The following is a 26,280-nucleotide window of genomic DNA, read 5'->3' on the forward strand; positions in this document are numbered from 1 at the left end:
TCTTAATGGAAAATACAAAGATATTTTTCAAGTGAATGACAAACCAATCAAGCATTTTAAAGCTATTCTTAAAACGATGGATGACTTTTAGCCAATTTTTTGCAAGGCTAAACCGATTCCGTATGCAGTAAAAAAGGCTGTTTCTGATGAAATCAGGCTTCTGGAGCAAAGAGGTAGTTGGAAGTTTGTTGAGCATTCAAGATGGGCTACGCCGCTCGTTGTTGTGCCAAAGAAGAATGGAACAGTCAGGTTATGTGACGACTTCAAAGTCAGTGTCAATAAAATGTTGGATGCGAATCAGTACCCTCTCCCAACCAAGCAATATTTATTCGCAACGCTTCGGGAGGTAAGTTTTTTACAAAAAAAGTTGGATTTGACTCATGCATATCAACAAATAGAATTAGATGACGCATCTCAGGAACTTTTGATACTGAATACTCATCTTGGGTTAGTTAGACCCACTAGATTACAATATGGTATTACTTTCGCTTCCGCAGTGTTTCAATCTATTATTGAACAAATGTTGCAAGATTTTCCTTCATTTGCTTTCAGGATGATATTTTAATTTCTTCAACTACAAAAGTAGAACGTTTTCGTTTATTAGAGCAAGTTTTATAACAATTTTTAAAATACGTGCATTTTAATAGTGATAAATGTGTTTTTATGCAAACTAAGGTTGAGTTTCTAGGACATATAATAGATGAATTTGGAATTCATCCAATTGAAGAAAAGGTGTATGCAATAAGAAGCATCAAAACACCAAAAATGTCTCAGAGTTCAAATCTTTTTTAGGACTTTCAAATTATTATGCTAAATTTATTAAAAACTCATCTACATTGTTATCACCCCTTTATGAATTACTTAACAAGGATCCATGGATCTCGTCCTAGCAGTGCCAGGAAACAATTATAAAATGTAAATCTTTGTTAACTTCTAAAACTGTCTTACCTCACTATGACGAAAGGTTGCCTTACAACTGTCTTGTGATGTTTCCTCTGTTGGAATAGGGGCAGTTTTATCGCGTAATAGTGGAAGGAGAGGAACGTCCTATTGCTTGTGCATCTAGAACGTTGACTAAAGCTGAAAATAACTGCTCACAAACAAAAAAAGAAACTCTAGCTATAGTGTACGTTTGCAAGAAATTCCATCAGTACCTGTTCGCACGGACATTTGTCCTGGTCACAAATCACCAACCTTTGTTGACTATTTTTGCTCCTGATAAATCCATTTCTGCTATGTCTGCTGCACGATTGCAAAGTTGGGCTCTAATATTATCTTCATTTAAATATACAATTAAGTACAAAAAGGGAATTTTACATCAGAATGCTGTTGCTTTGTGTAGATTACCTGATGAAAACAACGAAACAGATATGTATCCTTCTTATATTTTTCGGGTATCTTATGTTGACGAATTGCCTCTGATGTCGGATGCCATTGCTCGTGCTATGCGAATAGATAAAGTTCTTGGTGTAATACTGAAGTATGTTCAGAGTGGATTTCCAGAACGTCTGATAATCCTGAGCTAAAGCCTTTCTCAACAGGAGAGATGAACTTTCGTCTGACAAGAACTGTTTGTTGTGGGGCATGCGTGTTGTTATTCCAAGGGTACACCGGAGCAGAGTGTTGATTTGCTGCATGGTACGCACCAGGGTACAACAAAGATGAAAACTATTGCTTGTAGCCATGTTTGGTGGCCAAATTTGGATAAAGACATAGAAGGTATTTCATCTCAATGTCTGGCTTGTCAGAAAACAGCTAGAGATCCTTCTGCATCTCCGTTTCAACCATGGCACTGGCCGAAAGCACCATGGCGTCGTGTCCATATTTATTTTGCTCAAAAGTATTAGAGTAATTACCTAATCGTGGTTGACAGTTTCTCCAAATTAATCGAAGTAATCAAAATGTCTTCTACATTATTGTCAATTATTATAGCAGTTCTACAGCAATTGTTTTCAAGGTATGGGTTCCTTTGTTCCAATTGTTTCGGACAATGGTTCTCAATTTATTTCTCACTAGCCGCCTTCGGCGACCAGCTGGTCCGCCTTTTTACACCAGGATTGCCGCCTTCGGCGGCAGCTTAGACAATTTAGCGACGGTATTAATCAATGTTTTTCTCTATGTAACAATATTATCATCTGCCTTTTTACGCCAATGTTGCCGCCTTCGGCGGCTGCTTAAATAAGTTTCGTGGCAGTATCAATCAATCTATATCTATATCATTATTAATTTAAATAAAATATTTTCTAGATCTATCTCCAGTTCCGTCGTTCGGAATATTTTTAAAGGAGGGGGAGGGGAGACACAAACGGCTTGCTCTTCATGCAAATTTTGTCGAAAAATAACAAAAAACACTTCTACTGTTACTTGAAAGCATTGTTTTTTCAAAGTCATGGTGTGTGGGGGGGGGCACTGAAACCCCTTGAAGTTCCTTAAATGACAATGACGGGCATGTTTCTTTCTTGCTGTCCATCTACTATATCTATCTCTGCATTTGTCTATCTATCTATCTATCTATCTTTACGATCTATGCGTATCTACCTCTGACAGTAATTAACAATCTTTTTTTATTTATATACAAGCAGCCGCCTGCGGCCGCCGTGTTTGGCTTACTTGTCGTTCACCATTTTACGCGAAGAAGTCGTAAAATAACAAAAATCGCGTCCATTTTTATGTGAAAGCATTATGTTTTCAAATCGTAGTGGCGCCCCCCCCCCCTTAACCCCCGTTGTTGTTCCTTAAATAACGGGTCTGTCTATCTCTCACTGTACATCGACGTGTAGATTTATCTTTTTCTAGATCCATGTAAATTTACCTCTGATAGTAATTAACAATCTTTTTTTCAAAGAAAAAAACTATTAATTCGAAAAAAAAAATTTCTTGTACGCTCAATGTACGCTATCTATCTACCTATTCGATCTATCTCTAAATTTTCTCATCTATCTCTATTTATTTTGATCTAACCTCCAATCTTATTCCCTAAAAAAAGAAAATCATGCAAAAAAAGCGTGCTTACCTTTTTATTAAAATAGCACAAAAAATTGGTGTCTCTGTGGTACCCGGAGTTTGCCAAAGTATAAAAATCATTGTTTTTATTGAAATTAAAAAAAAAAAATGAAAGTGACTGGGACCAAAACGATCCAATGTGGTCCGTCTGATTAACCGAAATCGAATGTTTAGCAAAACAGTCGGGGGGGGGGGGGGGACAAATGAAATACCTGGAAAGAAAAAAAAGCGAATGAATCCTTCGAAAGGAAGAAAAGAAAAAAGTAAGTTACGTAATCCAGTTAGATCACGTGGGTGCGTTACGTCATATTCGAAGCGGTCAGCAGATCTTCGGTGAAGCGATAGCTCATATCTTCATTCTGCCTTTAAAAACTGTAAAAAAAAAAACTTTTGAATATTTTTGAATTTTTTTTTTTATATTTTTTTTAAATTTTTTTTTTTAATTTTTTTTTTTTTTTTTTGTAGAGGACAAAATGTTCTGGCTACTACATAGTAAAATTGTAGAAAAGAGGTTATTATATTTTTCACGGGATGCGTTTAGAAAAAAATTAAACCCAGAAAAAAATGCAAAATAAAGGTTTTTTCAAAAATTCATAAAAAATACAAAAATTGTTCTAGCTTCAAAATTTTTTTGTTCATCACATTTAAAATTAAATTTCCGACACTATAGTACCAAAAATATTTGTCTGGCGCGATTGGTTCGGGGCCTATGAGGTTAAAAGTACTAAAAAGTGCTAAAAATCACATTAAAAAAAATTAAATATTTTTTTTTCTGATTAAAATATCAAAAATCGAAGCCCGAGGTGCACAACTTCAGCAAAAACTACACCTGTACACCAAATTTTATCTTTCTAGGCCTTACCGTTTTCCCGGGATGCGCGCCACACACACACACACACACACACACACACACAAACATCTTATTTTATTATATGTATAGAAGATAGAAGATAGATGAATTTTCGAAGTTTTTGAAATCTGTTGGTGTTGTGCATACCCTGATTCCTGCTTATCATCCAAAATCTAATGGATTAGCCGAAAGATCTGTGAAAGCTTTTAAATATGCTCTAGATAAAATATCAGCTGATAGGAATGATAACTCATCTATTTTTAACAAAATTCAAAGATTTTTGTTAATGTATCGTTCGACTCCTCACAGTACGACTAGAAAGTCACCAGCTGAACTTTTTCTAGGTCGTCATATTTGAACAACATTACATTTACTGCATCCCTGCTCTTCTTCGCATGTTTAAAAGAAACAAGTTGAACAGAAATTTTATCACGACCGTTCCCATTCTAGAAATTATAGTATTTAACCTAATTAAATTGTGTGAATACGATCTCATAGAAGTAAACAAAAGTGGATTCAAGGCATATTAGTTAAGCCAAAAGGTTTTAACACATGGGTAGTCAACATTGATGTTAAATTTTTTTAGCGCATAATGAGCAAATCCCTTCATCTTCTGTTATTGATACCGATTCAAGTATAGTTGAAGATGGTATGCATAAAGAACTGTCTGATTGTGATGAAATAAAACCTTCAAATGAAATTATTCAGGACAGTTGACCGATTAATGTTTCTAATAATTATACACCATGTTTAGATAATAATGGCTTTCGATAATTTATCAAGTTCCATTCATAATGTACCAGAATTCATAATGTACCAGTATTATTCTCCTATTTTTGATCAAAATGCAAATCCCGAATGTATCGTACAAGATAATGTTACTAATATACACAATGAAAATATTGATGCTAAAACTCCTGTTAGGAGATACTCATCGAGAAATAGTAAGAAACCCGATAGACTTGGCTTTTAGTTGTTTTATTGTATTATAGTGTTTATACATTTTTTTTTGAAGGAAGATACTGCAGTATATCGATTTTATATCGTATCAATATTTGTGATGTTTAGTTTAAACTTCTTGATTGGCAACGCCAACACTAAGTCAGTTAAGTTTCCGTGCAAGAAAATAATTAATATTTTTAAAAAAATATTTTAATCGGTGAGCAGATTCAATTTTCGTTTTTACGCATCTGCAATATGACATCACAAGTGATGAAATGCCATTCACTGATGCCATTAGTGCATACGCAATATTTAATTCAGTTCTTTACTCACATGTACTGACGACAATAGGGTTGATAGCAAGCGTACAGCGCAATATTTCATTCGCTTCTGAATTATCATAACCTGGAAATGCAGTAGACAGTAAGCGTACACATTCAGGGTGCCAGTGGAGGGCGCGTTATTACTTGTGACGTCATATTTGGAAAGTCGGACGTTAAAAAAGCAATTAAAACTAAACGTTTCGAAAATAAGAAATTTTCCTCGCTCCATGTCTTTTTTTTCTCTTTTTGAGCAATCACATTGCTTTTTTTTTTCATTTGACTGTTTTGAATTTCTATGATTCCCCCCTCCCCGCCTCCCTATGTAGCACCACCATCGACCGGCAGCTCCCGATGCTGCTCCTCTAGCGAAAATGGTCTCAAAGTTGAGTGCATATCCTACACACACATGCCCACACACTCATGCCTGCACACAGACACAAACACACACGCCTACATACACACACACTCGTGATTGCGAAAAACATAATTTGAATTCAAGCTGTCAAAATTCAATTTTTTTTTCTTTGCTCATTCAATCGATTTCAGTGACTAAAAGTAGTACTTTTGACTGATAGAAATAACCCCATTGAAGGTTACGTGCATAACAGGTGCCATTTCCTCTTAGCAATGCACTGGTTTCCGCATTACAGATAATCCTCATATAAATAATAGCTGAAGATCGAGTAACCCGCGTATTTCAACAGTGAAATTCGCGCTACGGCATGATAATTTGATAATATATTTTGGTAATATTTAACATGCAGGGAAAGCATTTATTGTGACAAGGCTGAACTCGACCCGGTCACTTAACAGTTTTACTGGTAAGACTGCCATTTCAGGGGAATGAAGAAACGAAAAAGGGGTCAACAATGAACGCTACACTGTAAAAAAATTCAGAAACATTACTGACTATTTCCGTGTCACCTTTCGGGACTTCAATGGTTTTTATCCCCTTCCTGGAAATATCAAGTATCATTCACAAAAAGCTTCCTGAATTGCTACAAGTTGCACAAATGCAGACTTCTCTCAGTTGTAAAAAATATTTCGCTCCCAGTTTAAAGATTAATTGAGAGTATTTATAAGGTGTATCGACTTGTTTGTTTACGGCTTGTCCATGCTGTTTAAACTCCCAAAGGGAGCGAATAAATATGGACTTCGCAACTTTGCCAGACTTGCAAGTGAGATGCTTGATACTTACTTGCAATTCTAGCTTTGCTTTGGCCATGCTTGCAGTACTGCTTTTGGCACTGTCTTGAAAAATGAGGAAGGTGCCAAGCTGTAATATTATCCCTACCAGAGATGACTTTTAACTTCCAGTGACACAAAGGCTTTAAACGGGAAGATTTCTGGATTTTTTAGGAAGGTTACTGAGTTTTAGCGGAAAACTTTCCTGGTTTTTGCGAGATATGTTACTGTCAGAAAGTGGGCACATCAGCTGCCTATCATTTTCCAGGAACGTTTCTGAATCGTTTTTACAGTGTATTTACTGGAGTTTAAGGTTTATCCATTGGAGTTAGGGTTACAATTTCAACTACCAAAAATATCACAAAACAGGCAATGGCTTCGTTCAAATGTAAAAGCAATTTTCATCCGTCATACCTTTACGGGAGACTTTCTAGTTTCTGTATGAATAGTTCTGAATTTGTGTTTTGTATGTTTGTTGGTTGCGTCCTAGAGAGCTAAAAAGATTCAGAAATGCGGAATTTCGGTTACAGGTATCTTGGGTCAAGCCGTGTCGAACCTCAAAGCATTTTTTCGATGTTTTTTTTTTTTAATTCGAATTTAAAACGACAAATGACAAAAAAGAAAAACTTTTTTTTTCTTTACGAATGTTTACGCATTTTTGCTTTCAATTTAGAGAAAATTAATAACTTATTAAAAAAAATATCCATAGGTAGTGCTCAAGGTACCTCAAAGGCATTAAAAAAATCTTATATTCTTGCTTTAAAACCTTTATTTTTTTTATTTTCTATTTTTTTTTTTTTTTTTTTTTTTGTATATGTGGTTGAGCAGTTAGAATATGAGAACAATATATTACTTTATTATTATTAATAAGATGTTGTACATAGCTATTAAAATCAAAATTGATTGTAATAGTTCTATTCTACAGCAAACTGGCTTTTTCCCCAGCTTTTATTAGCAATTAATGTACTCGTTATTAAGGGCCCTAGTTTGAAGAAAACATGTACACTTTAAAAAAGATGCAGAAACGTTCCTGAAAAATTATGGGCAGCTGATGTGTCCAATTTCTTTCAGTAACATATCTTGCCGAAACCAGAAACGTTTTCAGCTAAAATTCAGCTACCTTTCTGAAATCATCCTGGATGCTTCCTAAAAAATTCAAAAATCTTCCCGTTTAAGGTAGGTTGTGTCTCCTGAACTTCAGAGCAAACTTAAGTAGAAATAAAATAATAGCTTGGAACCTTCCTCATTTATCAAGGAAGTTCCAAAGCAGTTTGCAAACATCGTCAAAGGTAAGCCAGAATCGCCTGCAATTTTAGCAAAGCTACGTTATCCAAAGACTTATTCGTTCTCTTTGGGAACTTAATCAGTCCGGACGGGCCGTAATGGGCGGTGAAGCCGATACACCTTATAAATACGCTAAGTTAATCTTTAAACTGGGAGCTAAAATATTTTTCACAACAGTGAAAAGTCTGCGTTTGTTAAACTTGTATTAATTCAGGAAACTTTTTGACAATGATACTTGATTTTTCCAGTAACTGGATACAAACCATTGAAATTCCGAAACGTTTCACGGAAATACTCAGTAACGTTTGGGATTTTTTTTTTTACAGTGTATACAATTACGGTTACTTAGGTAAATACAGTGAAACTTGTTGAGATTTTAATCCACACTGTAAGAAAATTCCGAAATGTTTGAAATTTTTCTCAAGTAACGTTTCAGGATTTCACGTGTATCCACGAATTTCCTCTGGAAAAAAGAAAAAAGATTCCTTGTAAAAATTTTCGTAAACTGATAGCATAAGTTTCAAGAAAGTAGGCATCTCAATGTTGCGAAAAACATTTTCAGCTACCAGTGCGAAGAATGCTCATTTTGTTAATTAAGGTATCCACGTAGTCGCGGGGGACACTCTGGCTTCAAGCATTAACGTGTTTCTTTAAAGTTTTGGTTCAACTCTGAATCAAAACTATGAAGCATATTAAGACTGTCAAAAGATACATATCTGTGTAAAAATGTGTTCCAAAACCACAAGAATGGTATTGCACTGTTATATATTTCATTGGTACACAAGATGAAAATGACACTCATCTTCAAACGGAACTAGGATCTAAGAAAAATTTAGGTATTTAAAAATGAAGCAAAATTAATCGTAAACAGTTAGAAAAATTTCAAAATATTTAAACATCAAAAATTTAAATATTAATTAATTTATAGTAAGTTTTACCATGACTGGTGTTCGACAGTTTATTCAACTAACTGTGAAGTTTTAGAGTGAATATCTTGATTAGATTTTAAGTTATCAAAGAAATTGGAGAATGCATTTATGCAAATAAAAATTTGAGAAATATGTAGTTGAAGTTTGTATTTACAGGTACAGTCAGTATTTTGTGAACAATAAGGTTTAAAATGACCCAGGATTTTAAGTTACAATTGCTAATTGTTTTCATTTGACAGTCCTTGATGTTTGGTTCCTTTTCAACCCTCACCGTCATCTGCAGGCGCGGCTCCTCCGGTCCGCTTCTCCTGATCGGTGGCGTCCATGTCCTACACACACGCACACTCATACACACACGTTTTTACACGCATACACTACACACACGCCTTTACAAACATACACTAAACACACGCCTTTACAAACATACACAACACACACGCCAAACTTGCATACAAACAGGTCTCTACGCCCACACACAAGCCTACACATACACATACACAAATTACACACGTAACCACCCAAGAGGAGGGGCAGGCTTGCAGGGACAGGAGCAGTTTCTAGAAACAAGTGAGTAGGGTAGTAACCAATGAGTAGGGTCTTGCAGCAACTCGTGATTGCGAAAAACATAATTTGAATTCAAAATTTCAGAGTTCTTTTTTTTTCTTATAGTTGTTTCATTTGGGACAAAGAATTCCCAATTAATTCGTTTAGCCTTAGCCTCTGTTTGTTAGACAGCTCCAAATTTCTTAATGTGCTTGGTAATGGTTCAAGTTTTAAGTTCGATAATACTGAAATAATATTTTTAGCTGCGTTGTTGAACTGAAGAGTTGATAAAGAAGTCCCAAACTGTAAGATATTCTATTCCACAAAATGCTCTTTTGGTACAGTCATAGAAAAAAACAAGAAGTTCCGTTCAGAACTAAACGGACCAGCCTTCCTGCATACCAACATGAACGATTTAGTATCTAATCAGTATTCCCTAAATTAATCGAGACTGCAAGTTATGTCGAACATAACTTTTAAACAATTTAAGATAATTTCTAGAACAAAGATATGTCTCGCACATCCAAAGAAATATGAAAAAATACGAATACTAAAGAACAAAAGAACACATAAAGTACAAGCAACTTTTAAACAAAGTCGACAATATTTTTTCCCCATTGAATACAAACATTAATCGCTTACAAAAAGAAAAACTCGTTAAAATAAATACATTTTCTCAAAAAAAAAAATCGTTTGTTTTTCCAATGTTGCCGAAAAATAATTAAAAACAGATATACATAAAAAATTTAAAAAAGTAATAATTAATTTGAATTCCGACATTTTGAATTCAAACTATGTGTTTCGCAATAGCGAGTTGCGACAAGATCCTAAAATGTTTCTAGAAACGTCTCCTGTTCCCCCAAGCCTGCCCTTCTTCCTGAGCAGTTACGGTGTCTGTAGGTATGTGGGTGTTTAGGCGTGCGCGCGTGTGTAGGCTTGTGTGTGTGTGTGTGTGTGTGTGTGTGTGTGTGTGTGTGCGTGTGCACAGACCTGTGTGTGTGCACATTGCGTGTGTGTATGTATGTATGTAAAGGTGCGTGTGGGTGTGTGTTTGTAGGACATGGACGGCCATGGCCCAGGAGAAGCGGATTCAGGAAGTACCAGAGGAACCGCACCTGCAGAGGCAGCTGGTAAAAGCTGAAAAAGGAACCATACCGTCACGGACGGTCAAAAAAAACTATTAGGAATCGTGATTGCTCAACAATAAAATTATACTTAAAAGAAAATAATTTCACATCAAAGAAAGAAAAAAAATCCTCTGCGCAGCTCTTTATATTGAACACTAAAAACGATTCAGAAACGTTTCCGGAGTGTAATGGAAAGCTGATATGCATAACTTCTTCCAGTAACATATCTTCCAAAAACCAGGAACGTTTTCCGTTAAAATTCAGTAACCTTCCTGAAATTTTCGTGGAAGCCTCCTGAAATATTTAGAAATCTTCTCGTTTAAAGTTAGTCGTGTCTCTGGAAGTTTAGAGTACAGTCGAGTCCCGACTTACGCGAGGGATGCGTTCCAAGATCCTTCGCGTAAGTCGAAATTTCGCGTTGTGGAAAAGGGTATGTGTAAAAACTTTTATAAAACGTATCCAATTATTTAGACACTTGTAAACACCCCCTCAACTGTTAAAAACCATTTCGTAACTAAACATTACTGTTTCTTACATAAAGAAGTGAATGTTTACTTATATTAAGAAAAACGTTTTATTCAACGTTAAATGCTGCTACAACGCACAAAATCAATGTTCTAGGGGAAAGAAAGACAATTAACCGATATACGGTGCGTACAGTGTATAGTAAGAAAAGCTAATGCACTATAGTTGTACTGTACAGTAGATCCAGTAATGATATTTGTAACTTAAAGTGAAGATGATAATGATTTATGTTGCGTAATCAAACCGTTAAACTAATATATTTTTAAACAGTTGCTTCACTGTTCAGTGATGCGAAAGGGATGAAGGTCTTTTTTAACGAAAAAAATGCTGTAGCCAAATACAAAAACAATACTTACACACCACGATTCCCCATCGGAAATTTTCGCGTTGCGGGTGAGGAATTCGTGTTATAGATAAATATATATATCGAAATATAGCCTAAATCGCGTTATAGCCATTTTGTTTAAGTCGGATCGCGTTGTAGCGGGAGTCGACAGTACATTTAGATAGCTATAATACAATAGCTTTGCACCTTCCTGCGTTTCTCGGAAAGCTCCAAAAGCAGTATTACAAACACGGCCGAAGCAGAGCCCCTTGAAAAGGACAGGCTGACTTATCCGACATTTTGTTTCCAAAACAGATTTAAATCCAACCTCATTTCTAGTATTTATAAATACGTTATAGTATTCGTTGGTTGCTATGTCATAAAACAATTGATGATAAGTTGAGTAAAATGGCACTTAGAGTGAATCTAGAAAGATAACTTAGTTCATAAATTCTACAAAAATGTATTGAGAAATGTTTATTGTAATAAACCTCATTTTCGCACCGTATTTGTTTATAATTTGTATTAATCAAATCGCCTTCATCCACAGAATAAAAAAATCAAACATTTATCAGGCAACACCTCTAAAGCTTGGGCACCAGTTTTCTACAAGAGGCTTTTGCACAAATATTAATTTTGTCCCCTGACAGTTCTGGTAACAAAATGTCGGATAAGTCAGTTCCCCCTATATAGTTTTTTGAGGCCGAAGCTAAGTCATAATTCCAAGCAAGCATCAAGATTTTTACTCGTCTACAATTCTTGCAACGCTACGTGATCCATAGACTGAATCCCGTCCTATGGACGCCTTATAAGACTAGACGGACCACAATCTATCTGAAGCCGATACATTTTATAAATACGCTAAGTTTATCTTTAAACTGGGAGCTAAAAATATTTTTCACACCTGTGAGAAGTCTGCATTCGTGCGACTTTTAGCAATTTAGGAAACTTTTTGACAATGATACTTGATTTATTCAGGAATTGGATAAAAACCATTGAAATCCCGAAAAGTTACACGGAAATATTCAGTAACGTTTCGAAATTTTTTTTACAGTGAAACATAAATGACTCCAAATCTTGTTTCAATTAAACTTTGAAGTGAAAATAAAAACAAATCATGTCAACGATAAGTCCAACTAATTTTGCGATACCGGAATCGGAGTTGGAGTAGACGGCTTTAAAATTCTAGGAGTCGGGAGTCGGGAGTTGGTCATCAAGTGCTATTTCCCACAAAGCTTGTTTCAGGCAATTCCGCCTTTGAATTAGCAATGTATACTGACTTATAGTTTTCCCGTAGGCGCTAATGTTAAAGGATTTGAACTCTCGAAATTGAACGGAAGATAGTTCATAACAAAAAGATATTTTCTATAGACATGTTTTTTATCAAGAGCTTTTTCCAACGAAGTTTGTTTGAAGCAAATTCGCCTCTAAGATCGAGATTTATATTTGCTTTCAATTTTCCCGGAGACGCTAAAGTTACAATTCTTTGAACTGTTCAAAATTGAACAAAATATTATTCAAATCAAAGAGTGAAATATGAGAATAAGGTGTCTTCACCAAGATCTTTAAAACAAAATAAAAAATGTTCGTTCTAATAGGCCTATTTTTTCAAAAGTGATTAAATATAAGAGGGCAGACAGTCGGACACATGCATTTTAGTCAACTGAAAATCTTATTTTCTAAATTTTGATTTCTCGATATATATTTATTTACTTTCTTCATTTTTGATTCTTAAGCGATATTTGTAAAATGAATTAAGCCTTCCTTTTTCTTTCATGATTTTTCCTTCTTTCTTGTACTTTTACAAGAAAGTAGTAAAGATGCATTTTTGGCTGAGGAATGATTAAGTACTTTCAAATGAAATAATTGCGACATGTTCTTCTAGTTTAAATTAACTTAATATCAAATCTTTAGCACTAGTATGACGCACAAACTAATATTTCTTTTTTTTTCTTTCTTTCTTTCAATTGGTTTCAGCACTACGTATGCCAAAAATTGCTGGCGTCACCAGAAAAATTAGTAACCGAAGAGCATATTATTTGATACAGATAGTGAAAAACAACATTTTGAAACTATTGTGACTGCTGTTTTGAAATAGTCAAGAAAGCATTATGTGCAGTCGTTGTAGGTAGTCACACTATCTATATTTTTTCATATTAATCATTCTATGTCATATTAATAAATAAAGATTTTATAATATGTGGAGTAAAATTCAGTATGGAAGAGCAAAAAGAATTTTTTATAGAATATTTAAACCGTCGTTAAAAAAGATTTTAAACATAATAGTTTTCTTAAGTGAACTTTGCCCAAATGTTTGTGAAAAATCAGTTTGCTTGCACATAAGTACACGACAAAAAATAATAGTTTTATAAATTGATGCATAATTAATATTTCATATTTGCGCTTAATACTTATTGTAGAACTCAAAAATTATGTTTTGGTTTTTATATATTGGATTAGGATAACACATGTACTTACTAGAAGAAATTTAAATTTCAGTATTTCCAACTACAATCTCACTTCAATGGTTTCATTACCAACAACATCTGAAAGGTGACGTGAATTACATTATTATTTTACTGTAGGTATAACAAGACAGGGAAAATACTCATTCTCTTCTACATTTTCTTTTACCACTAAATACGTTTTCATGATATAAATAAACGTTTTAATCTCAAAGGTATAAAAAACGTACCTTCTTACTTTAACCTTCCTGCGGTGTTCAGGTCTTTTTGGCCAATATTAAATTTGCTTCTTATATATTTAATGTATTTTTGAAACGTTTTAAAAATATTTTGTGATTTTGCTTTTATAGTCATTATAATTATTTAGTTTAAAAAAATATATGATAGTTTTTTTTCCGTGAAATTGTAGCACATAAGTTGCTCTGGTCATTTTTGACACATGCCGAATTTTAATGCATAGGAAAATAAAGTAGGAGAATATGGGGGAAAGTGAAATGGTTGAGATCACTTAATTTTTTCAATATGAAAAAATTGAAATGTTGTTCTAAAATTTACTGCTTATAAAGAAAGATCAATATATTTTATAATAAAACTTGCACTGAAAAATTATTTCTTATTTTTGGCGGTAACTTTGCACTTCCAAAAAAAAGGAGGAGATTTTTCCAATTTTTTTCATGGGGCATAGGGAAAAATTAACTTTTTTGAAATGAATTTTTTTTGTTTGATTATCACAGATATTGTTGATCAAACGAATGAGCAAATAAAATAATGAACGAATAAATAAAACGAAAAGGAAAAAATTAACAAATAAAAAATTAAGTAATTAATTAATATACGAGAAAAAAAAAGAGTGAATAAAACAGTGAATGAATAAAAAAAAGGAATAATTAAATGAAGGAATGTAAGTGAATTAATTAATAAATAAATACGCAAGTGATTTGATAAAGAATCGAATAAGTAAACGAAATGAGCTGTTTCACTTTGCACCGCATTGTCTTGAATAACTTAGCAATTAGTTGAAACACAAATAAGCTTAATATTAAACAAATAAATACAGCAACGAATATTAGTAGATCTCAATTAAAATTTAAAACGTTAACAACAAGAACTTTATCATTTAATTATAATGAAAACAATTTTTGACTTACATTAAATATTACAATATGAGTATCAATTTTTCGAAATTGCTTTTATTATTATATTCTTTGATTTTCAGAGGTAACTTTTTCTAGACTGGAATAGTCTGCATGTCTTCCTACATAGTTAAAATGTTGCCAGATATGTGGCGCTAAAATCGGAGTAAATATTTCGTAATTTCACTTTGCCTCCTATTTCACTTAGCCCCACATTCCCCTACCATAATTTCCAAAATATTTCCCAATGATTATTGCTTTGGAAACGCATTCATGTTCGTGTTCTAGTCTTTTATTCATTTTTAGGACCGTGGTAGCCCGATCGGTAGAGTGTCGGATTCGGGGCCGGAGGGTCCTGGGTTCGAACCTCGATGGTCGAACACCCACCGTTGTCATTAAAGGGGACTGGGCGGCGTTAAATATGCTCGTGATCTCAATGTCCTCCAAGTGAAACGATACCTCTGGGGATGCTAGCACCAGGTAACTATTAGCTCCTGGACTAGTTCTAAATTCTCATTAACTGTTCGATCCGGTGATGGTGCTGCCATCTATCGGTATATAAAATAATAGAGGCAAGGCACTTAGTATGCAGTCCTCGACATATATACAGTTGTAGTCAGTTGTGACTCTGAATAGGAATAGGAATAAGAATTATTCATTTTTCGTGCCCCTAGCAACACACCGAATTGAATTGACTTCACGCCACTTTTGTTTCGCTTTCCTAAAGTGCATACGTTGTTTTTCACGTGGTTCGTATTTTTACGTGTTCAGTTAGAAAATCCTCGAAGATTACGATATGGCCTGTCGCAGCAGTGGACTTACTAAAGATTAAATCGAAGAATTGTTGCTGGCAGTGTCAGACGAAGAAGAATTAGTATGAGAAATCGATGATCATGTTTCTGAAAGCAAACTATTATCCAATGACTACAAAGGTAACGAATGTGACCAATCGAGGGGGTCAGACGAAAAGTCTTGCAGTCAAAGATGATAAAACAGCATGAAATTCAAAATACTGGTGTCACACGGAAAGCGTGAAGTACAAAATAATTGTGAATATGACTCCAGGGCCCACAAGAATCTCCACGTCAAAAATTGACGACAAATATTCTGTGTTTATGTTGCTTTCCCTCGAGCCATTGTAAATATTATATTAGAAAATAGTAAAATGGACGGAAATAAATGTTCGGTGACAGTTGCAAGAATTGGAATCACATTGGCCTGGAAGCATTTATTTGCTAGTAGCTGCTGTCAAACCAACAAATAAAATATATGCTAAAAATGTGCTTCATTGTATTAAAATGGACGCCGGGTAATGGAATCAGTGGGAAATTTAATCAATCTCTTTAATGAATCAAATCGTCAAAAACGGAACAAGCTTTATTAAACTAGCCGATTTATTGAATCAGCCGCTTTGGGATCAAAACTGTTTGGAACAAACATGATTCCTATAAGTTGCGGCCATTGTATTTGAAATTTTATAGTAATTTTTAGGACTGAATGTTTTGTACAACAGCGTTTTTATTTCATAAATGCAGAAGCGCTCATTCAATTTACAATCCGTTATGTTTATGAAACTTATCTATAAACTTCTCTGTATGTCTGGATCTCTGTCTGGATACCTCGATCTCTGAATGTCTGTGACGCATTTAGCACCTAGACCGTTCCGCCGATTTTTATGAAACTTGGCAGAAAATTAACTTGCAGAATAGGTGTGTGCACCTCGAAGTGATTTTTCAAAAATTCGACTTATTCTTTTTCTATTCCAATTTTTAACATTATTTTCACATAAATTTGATGATATGGGGGAGAAATATTTTATTCATATTTTTAAGTTTTAGGTCTTTTAAAAGCTTGGAATTTTTTGCATAAGAAGTTTGTTCGAAGTTTCCACGAACGTTAAGAGACATGCTGTAATCGTTTGCAGAAAACCAACATCCAAACCCAGGCTCATATTCAGCTAGCCAAACGGTTCTGAATCATTAAGCTAGAGATTAAAATCAAAACTGAAAGACAAATGGAAAATATTTTTGAAGCGGAAATTGTATTTGCATGTTACCATGGCTACGTCTTTTACTCCTTTTGGTTGTTTCATTACTTCTTTAAAATAAAAAAAAAATTAAAAAAATAAAAAAACATTTTTGAAAATATGCTTATTTTGTATTTTGGTGATTAATCCTTTCATTAAAAAGGGCTTGAATAAATATTTTAACTGTTAAGAAAAAGTCGTCTACTTTTATTTTCTTAGTTTTTATAGAATTATCTGCAGTAAATTATTAAAACATTGCTATTACAACGTTCTTTCTATAATGTTTATTTTGGAAAAATGTGTTATTTTGCGTTTTAAGCAAGGAGGGAAACTTCTTTCCTCTTTTAAAATATGTCTAAGGATTCTGAGGGTTTCTGTTAAGCTACATGCTCAGTTTTCAGACCTGCCAAAAATATGAAGAAATTTTGGGAAAAAAAGTAAAATTAACGCACAGTAGACGTTAACTGTTATTATACAGGCAAACCAAATGACCTTTTAATATTTTACTCCGGGCAAAGCCGTAGTACCGCTAGTATATACATAAAATGTATGGAAAAGTAATACAAATATATTATCACGTCGTAATCGTAGACAAAAAGTGATTATAAGTTAATAATATTGAAAATTTCTACATTTCGAACACCTTAGGTGTATACGACATTGTAACAACGTAAGAAGGTTTAGAACTTTTTTTTTTTGGATGAGTGTTTGAGCAGTTCGTATATGAGTTAATGGGATTACCTTATTAATTTTATGTGTAAGTGAATTTGGCTTTTAGAATCGAAATTGATCGCAATAGCTGTGTTTTACAGAAACTAGTTTTAATTTCATAGCCTTTGCTGCCATTACAGCCGTTAGTAGCAAATGGTCAACTTTAACCATAGAATTAGCAATTAATGTACACGTTGCGAAGGGCCCTACTTTTGCAAAATCATACATTCCATAATGGGCAATTACGCACATACAGAAAAACTTATTGAGATCTTAATAAACACTGCAAAAAAATTTCGAAACGTTTCAAATTTTTTCCAGGTACCGTTTCAGGATTTCACGGATATCCACGAGTTTCCTCCGAAAAAACGATTCCTCGCAAAACTTTTTCTGAACTGATATAGGGGAGACCGGGGCAAAAAGATGACGAGCCGGGCCAGATGACGAATGCCTTATTTTTTCCGTTTTTTACTAGATAACAGCATCTACTGCTTACTACTGGCTCTTCTATTCGCTGTTCGTTCAGCAATAGTATATAGACGCTGAAATCGCCATATTTGTGTTAGTTCTGAAGGTCTGATTGTTTACCGTTGCCACGGTCTAACTTTTATGCTTTTGTAAATAAGCTGTACTACAGATACAGATAAGTTATATCGTGTCTCTTTAGTATTTATGAGTAACTTAGTTTAAATACTACCTATTATCCTGAATAAATGTCAATTAATTGCCTTCTCTTATGGAAATGGAGAAGAATACGTTCAAACAGGCAGTCCGGGACAAGATGACGGGCCGAAATGCGGGGCAAGATGACGAGCTCGTCATCTTGCAACGTGTTTCGGAATTTATTAAACTATGTTGTCCATTTTATTAAATCTTGTAAACGCTTATTTGTCTGTGTGTTAATCCACGCGACCTTGCGCTTCTATCTCCTCTGGGGTTCACGCGACCTTGCGCTTCTATCTCCTCTGGGGTTCACGCGACCTTGCGCTTCTATCTCCTCTGGGGTTAAAGGACGCATTGAAGCAAGGGAGGTATCGTTCGAAAGCCGGTGACCAGAGGCTATTTATAAACTAGTTAACCAAATGACTAGTTGACTGAATTAAACCAAGCAAAGAATCTTCTGCTCTGTTGATTATTGACAATCATAAATCTCACATAACTTTGCAGACTATTGCAGTGTGAAAAACATTATCATGGGTGGGGTGCCACCCCACACATCGCATCGTCTCTAACTCCTGATGCGTCATTTTTCTGCCCATTAAAAACCTACTATAGCCAAGCATGTGACAACTTTATGGTCTCAATCTAGGATCTAGGACAAACTATCACAGACAAAAATATTGGTGAGCTTTTGAGCACCGCTTACTTCAAAGCAGCTACAGTTGAAAATGCCAATAAAGGGTTTAAAGTATGAGGGATCGAGACAAGTAATTCTCTTGTTTTTAGTGGATTATGATGTTGGCGATTAAACTGAGAATTTTGAACTTGAATGAGAATAATAGTACAAATCCTCAGACCTTGGGAGTAGAAAACCAAAATACAAACCCTCCAGACGAAGCAGAAGTTATGGCAAATGATGATTCCGATGCACCAAAAAAGCCCGTTAGTGTTTATGAATTTAATGCATTGCTTAAAGTTACACAATGTGAGAAAACAAAAAGGAAAAGCAGAAAACTGAGCTCAAACATTCTTACAAGCACACCCATCAAAGAAATGTCAAAACAAAGAGCAAAGCAGAAGGGGAAAAAAAGGATTATTAATTTAAAAAAAAGGAAAATAAGCTCGTGAAGTTAAAAAGGGAGTAAAAAAACTGAAACTAAGTTCCTTTAGGTTCAAGTCTATTCAATTCATGCCAACCAATTTAGTTGCATCAATTTCGAAGAATGGTGTTATAAGATGTCCCGCTTGTAAAGAGGAATATTGTGACCCTCCCAACAGAAGAACGGACCCAGTGCTGTAAAAGTCAAGAGTGGTGGCATGAGGCATGTTTCAATTATGAAAATGGCATTTTTATTTGTTTCTATTGTTAGCTGCACAACTTAACACTTCAACATTACGCTCCAATGCGTAACGCTTAATTTGACACATTTTAAGATGTAAAAACACAGCTATCATTTTTATCTAAGTAATATATACAAAACATAAAATTTGTTCAACCTTTTTCAACGTTGTCATCTTGCCCCAAGGTCAAAGTCATCTTGCCCCAGTACTGGGGCAAGATGACGATTAGTTAAGGTCATGAAAAAATAAAAATATCCTTCTTTGTTTTTATTTGAAAAATTAAATGGTTATATATTTAATACCACAAAGGACTACTCTAACAGCTCATGTGAAATTAATTTTACTTCCCTTAAAAATAAATTAATAAACAACAAAAATTGTTAACATAGTCATCTTGCCCCGGTCTCCCCTACAAGTTTCTAGAATGTAGGCTTCTCACTGCGGTGGAAAATATTTTTAGCTACCAGTGTGAAAACATGATCATCTTTATTATTAATTTATCTGCCTACTTGACAAACACGCACATTAAAACTTTGGAAATACAGGGTCTATTATGAAAGTAATGAGCATTTACTGGCAAAATATATTTATTGATCGTAATTTGTACAAATGTTCAATATTCTTTAAAATACATTCCTCCTGCAGCAATACACTTGCGGAGACGTGTTTGCTACGCCTGAAAGGCACCCTAAAACTCTTCGAAGGGAATGCCTCTCAAGAACGTTGTAACATGGTGTTGGATGTTTCCCAAGGTTCCTCAATGTTTTCCTTTCTTCTCTCTCTCTCTCTCTTGAGTCGCGGAAACAAAAAGAAGTCACATGAAGCTAAGTAGGGACTGTAAGGTGGTGAGGGATCACCGCGGGGGGGACGTCGGCGACCTCCTCCTGGCTCTCTTTGAATGCCTTGTGCCACTTCTCAGACTGTGATCTTGAACTGCAATCGTCCTTGAAGGCTTCTTGCAGCATCTGGAATGTTTCGGTTGCATTTTTTCCAAACCTCACGTAAAACTTTATGGCGTATCATTGTTCAAGCGAACGCTCCATTGCGTTATGTTACAAAAGTTGAAAACATACTTCGAGCGGAGGCACTTATCTCCGCTCACACTGCTCGAAAGCAACTGACGACTGGATGCATTGAAAGGGCATATCCCGCACCACATTTCCCAGCTGGTTTTACCGTGCTGCCATCTATCGTCGCGTCACAATAACATTATGCTCATTACTTTCATAATGGATCCTGTAGTTCATTTAACGTTTTGGTTCAGCAGTGAAACAAAATGGAAAAGTAAATTAATCGGTCTAAAATATGTATGTTAGATTTATATTAAAAAACAAGAGTCGTTTGTGAATGTATTACCACACAAAACCATTATCTCTATTGATAAAACAGTATTGCACTAACATCAGTGGCATCACTACGAGGGCGGTCCACCCTGGATTAGAACCCCTTGAAAGGGACAGGCCGACCTATCCGATATTTTGGTTCGAAGACTGCTTCGGAGCAAACCTTGTTTCTAGTATTTATAAATACGATATAATATTCGTTGGTTGCTATGTCGTAAAACAATTGATGATAAGTTGAGTAAAATGTCACTTAAGGTAAATCTTTCACACCTTATTTGTTTTAACTTTGTATTAATTAAATCTTCTGCATTTACGGAACAAAATAATCCAACATCAATTGGGCAACAGATCCAAAATTTGTGCACCAGTTTTCTGCAACGAGGCTTTTGTACAGTCATAGGAAAAAAAAGAAACACTTTTAATTATTCGGCCATTATACATGCTAGAAAGGAAAGAAAGGTGTCATCCGTCTTGGTTTAAAGTCTTCTTTAAAACTACTTAGGTAAAATTTTGATAAAGGACCATATACAAAGCAAAATTAGAACCAACTCTTGATTTTCAAATAGGAACCCCTATTTTTTGCTACACAATTATGTTTAGACAGCAAAATGCAGCCAATGTACGGAATTTCATTGAATTCTGTGCAGTAGAACAGGAGTTATTAACGAAAAATGTTTTAGGGACCGTCACCTCATTGAAAACGCTTCTTTCAAGGTCACGGCTTATCAAGTAAGGGAGTGTAAACAAAAAAAAAGTTCGAGATTATCCAGCTCAATGCATGATTTTTTAAATTCTCTTTTTTCCGTAATTCGCGATACTTTTTGGCCGATAATGTTGCGCCACAGAGCGATTTAGGGTCGATTTTTTTTTTTTTTTTTGAAAAAAAGATTAAAATACTTACTGATTTTTGTCTATCTGGATTAACCTAAGAAAGACGGATGGGGTTTGGCTGGTCCATCGTATAGATCGTTGTTTAATAAATCGAGCAATGGCAAATTAAAAGTAGTGGAACTTTTTGACTTTTTCTATTATAAACCTATTAGATTGCTTATATAATCATTCAAACCTCATAGAAAGGTAAATATCCAACCTTATACCTAGAGTCATGATGTGAATATGTTTGATAAATGTATTTCACCTATGTTACAGGTTTATTTTGAAATAAATGGAAAGTCTTTGATGTAAAATGGAGTTGCGCGTTTTTAGTTTCGCAGAACATCGGCAGAAATTTGGGCCATCGCACACAAAATTATAAAGAAAAATATACCGCACAACGTGGGAAGACGCAGCATTAAATAGATTGGAGACACGAGCGAAGCAAGGTCCATTTATTAAATGAAAATTTTCTCTAAATACATAAAATGAACGAAGTATCAACCTAAAAAATAAATAGAAACAGGAGAATATAAATACCCGTTAATGAGCAAACTGTTCGTACTTGAACTTTATTTGGGAAAAATTTGGTTATTTGAATTAACAGAGTTGTAATCAAAAAACGAGAATTTGTTTAAAATCTACATTTGATGCGCAAGATCATAATGCGTGGTATTATTTAAAAAGCATAACACAATTGGCGGTTTTAGTTAAACATGTAATTGCTCTTAAAAACAATTTAGGAAAGTAATTTCCCAATGCTGTTTCTAGCAACAAGATTCGAGATGGTCCAACCCGTAATTTAAAAAGACAAAAGCTATTTTATCGTAAATCAAAGTGAACCAAAATTAGACTTCTTGTCATTTCTCTAATTTCGTAACTTTGCACTTGCAAACAAAGCTTAGCATTATTTAATTTTGTATCGCGCACCATGTACTTGCAAACAAACATTTTCCATAGTATCGGGCCTAAGACTGTCGCACCTGTAGCAAAACTACATGAAGCATACCCGATAGTCGATTTAAGCGATCTAGGGCTTGCGATCTCCATCTTGCTGCGGATTTTGCAAATTGGAATCGTATCAATTGGGAGGGATGCAGAAGTCACCTCATTGAAGCTGAGAGTGCGAACAAACTGGTAGGTAAAGTAAATTTATCTGCCGTATGTTTACGGCCTCTCACTGATCAGATAAATTTTCTTCATCCACCAGTTTTTAGGAACTCTCAGCTTCAATGACACGACATCTGCTTCATTGTTCGTTTAAGCTTAGTTCAAGGCGTTTATGCTCATTATTCGGACCAGCAGCAGCTTCCGAATGGGATAACCAAACCGCGATTATATCGCAGTGAAGACGCGGTTTCATTCCAGCCCGCGAAGGTGGTGTATGTGGCCCGTTGTTTGCTTAAAGAATAAGATCAGGAGGTAGAATTAGTTCCAATGCCAAAAAATTGGAGACAAATATTCAGACATTCGATTCTAAAGAACATGCATTTAATATAAGATAGGCATTTATTAGTTGATAACAATAATTTATTATAACTTTCTTTCTTTTTCCATATTTTTCCATGTTATTCAAAAAAGAAGAAAATAATTTGAAATTTTATCTTTGTCTTGCGAGAATGATTTTAATGTGATATGCACGAACAATGACAGAGAAAGTAAGTAGAAAAATAATATTTAAATTATAATTAAGAATAGACAAAAACTCAACTTAATCTGACACCCAAATTAATGTTTTGTTAAATCTTTGACGAAGTCAAAAAAAAAAAAAAAAAAGTTCACAATTAGCCACAAATACTACTTTCGTGCAGAGTACGGGCTCAATGCACGCGGCCCACTAGAGGCTCTTACAAAAGGCAATGGCTAAACGCAGAAAGAAAAAAAAAGACAAAAGTATTTTAAGTGTAGCTTTTAATTTTAAAAGTTCTATAAAATATTCTTTTATTGGTCAATGAAGTAGTTTTTCGCATTATTTACACATTGACGTTTGAACGATAGCCACAAAAAACTGAAGGTTGCAATATTGTGTTGTTCTTCTGCAGAGACAGCGAATACATTTATACATCTAAAAAATTCATAGACGTAACTCTAATGCAGAAAAACCACGTTATAATTGGTTTGCTTATTTTGTTGAACAATTTTTTTCTTTTTTTACGAAGAAACTAACTTGCATAATTTCTGTTTTAAAAAAAGTATACGGTCCCTAAAGTGAGAAAAAATGAATTTTTAAGCATAGCGCGAAAATTACTGAATATTTAGAGCTCAAATTTTGGATTCCCTCATAGGAGCTCTTCTAGATAGTTTCTCTGTTAAAATTTAATATGGTTTCAGATCATATTTTTTTCAAAAAATATTATAATAATTCATAAAAAAATTAAATTTACATTTTTGTTGTTGAAAAGGATGTTTTTATTATTGGGTCAATTCATATTTTGATATAAAAAAACAATCTTTGCCGTGCCTAATCTAGTTTTTGTGTTATGAGCAAAAATATCAAATTACGTTTTAACATTACAAGAGGACTTTTTCAAAACTCGATTCTGAAGTAACGGCTGGATCGAATTCAACAAAATTGTGTATATAAAGTTAAAAAAGGATGCTGATCACAAACACGTGATAAAAAAAAAGGGGTTCCCTTTGAAAATTTTGAAGTTGATGTTCGTTTTAATATGAAGACGACCCCTTAACAACAATTTTTTAAAATAATTTTGTAGAACTCTTTATTCCTGGAACAACAACACCTTATACGTGTCTCTAGTGTCAATAGTCTTTGAATACGATCGAGTGTTTCGTTTTTTTTTTCTATGACTGTACAATACTAATTTTTTCCTTCGATAGATGCGGAACCAAAATATCGAATGAGTCAGTTAACCTTACATAGTGTCCTTATCCTGGGTGCCACTCCTCTGAGGCGTGACACTCAAAGTGGAATTACAAGTTTTTGAAAAATGTGAAGCTAAAATGCATTTTTGAGACTACAAATTTGAAAATTCCGAACGGTAAAATTCCCCCTCCTTCCCATCCCATATCATGGAGTAAATTCTACACTCAGGATTAGTTTCATACTTCCAATACATCTGTGTTTGAGATACTTTTGAAATAATTATGGGACCATCAATTTCATACACCACTTTACTTTTTCGGCCTATCGACGGTTTGCACACATGCTTTTCGGGTAAAATATGTAAAAAGCATTCATAGTTTTTATTTGTGTTTTGTACATTAGCCCACTTCGTTATTAAAAAAATATGTAGCTGTTTCTGAAAATTGCAGGATTTTTTTTTTCCTGTTTATATAGAATATTAAAACTTTTTTCTTTTTTTTTTTTTACAAATTACCGCCCCGTGTGTCACCCATGCTGGTTACGACACTGCTAACATAAATTTACTTGGTACACAAGATGCAAGTTATTCTCATCTTTAAACAAAATATAGAATCAAAGAAAAATTTAGATATTTTAAAATTTTACGAAATAAATCGCAATCTTATACGAAAATTACACAAAATTTTAACATCAAGACGCAAAAAATCATCCAAAAGTAAAATAATACATTTTTTTTACAGTAACAGTTTTACTGTGGCTGGTGATCAATTTTATGTTTAGCAAACGGAAATTTTGCTAATAACTTGATTGTATTTTAAGTTATCAGGAAATTGCAAAAAGCACTTATGCAAAATAAAGTTTTGAGAAAAATCTAATGAAATGTAGATTTTCAGGTACAGTCAATATTTAAAAAGCAATAAAGTTTAAAATAATCCAGGATTGTAAGTTATACATCCTTTTCTGGGCGATTCTCGAAATAATGTCCCTTGCGTAACGCTAAGTTTTTATTTTATTTTTTCCAGATAACCAAAGTCTTCAAAAAATAATGTTGATGGGGCTTTACATGCTTTAAGATACTATCTTAGCATAACAGGGAATCTCATTTTTAGTTAATTGTTTCTTGATTAAAATAGAAAAGACATAGCGCTACGCACGGGACATTTTTTCGAGAATCGCTCTTTTTCTTCCATTCTGATCAGTTTTTTTTCTTGGTGCTCTCCATTTCGTAGTTGTTTCGCTTGGGACAAGGAATGTCCAATTCAATCATTAATCCTCTTTTTGTCGGACAGCTCCAAATTCTTAAATATGCATGCTCCTGGTTCAAGTGCGGTAATGCTGAAACATTGCCTTTAGCTATGTCGTTGAACTGAAGAGCCGCTAAAGGAAGTCCTAACTGTAAGGTTTTCTGTTCCAAAAAATGTTCTTTTCGGTAACAGCTTCCATAATACACCATTGAGAGATTCATTTTCGTTTTTGTTTTTCTCGTGTAGACAATTCTTGAGCAGTTCTTGGTCACATAATTAATTGCATGTTGGTTTGATGATGTTTTCAATAGTTTATTTGAGTCCTGCAGAATTTTCTTTCATTGGTTTGTGTAAAGCTTGGGCCTTTTTATATCGACACCAGCTATACGTTCCGGCGGGACACGGTCCTTGCATTGAATGATTTGTGCCAGAGAAACTGGTAAATAGCGGCAAACGCTGCTTGTTGCAAGCAGCGTAAAACAAATCGGAAACTTCACTGAATATTTGCGTGGAATTTTTTGGGATTTCACAGGTTTTCATGAATTTCCCGGGAGAACCAAGTATCTTTCTCAAAAAGCTTCCTGGATTGCTACAATTGCGTGAACGTTGACTTGAAACTGTTGT

This window comes from Uloborus diversus, chromosome 8 (assembly GCF_026930045.1).
Source record: "Uloborus diversus isolate 005 chromosome 8, Udiv.v.3.1, whole genome shotgun sequence".
Taxonomy (NCBI): Eukaryota; Metazoa; Arthropoda; class Arachnida; order Araneae; family Uloboridae; genus Uloborus; species Uloborus diversus.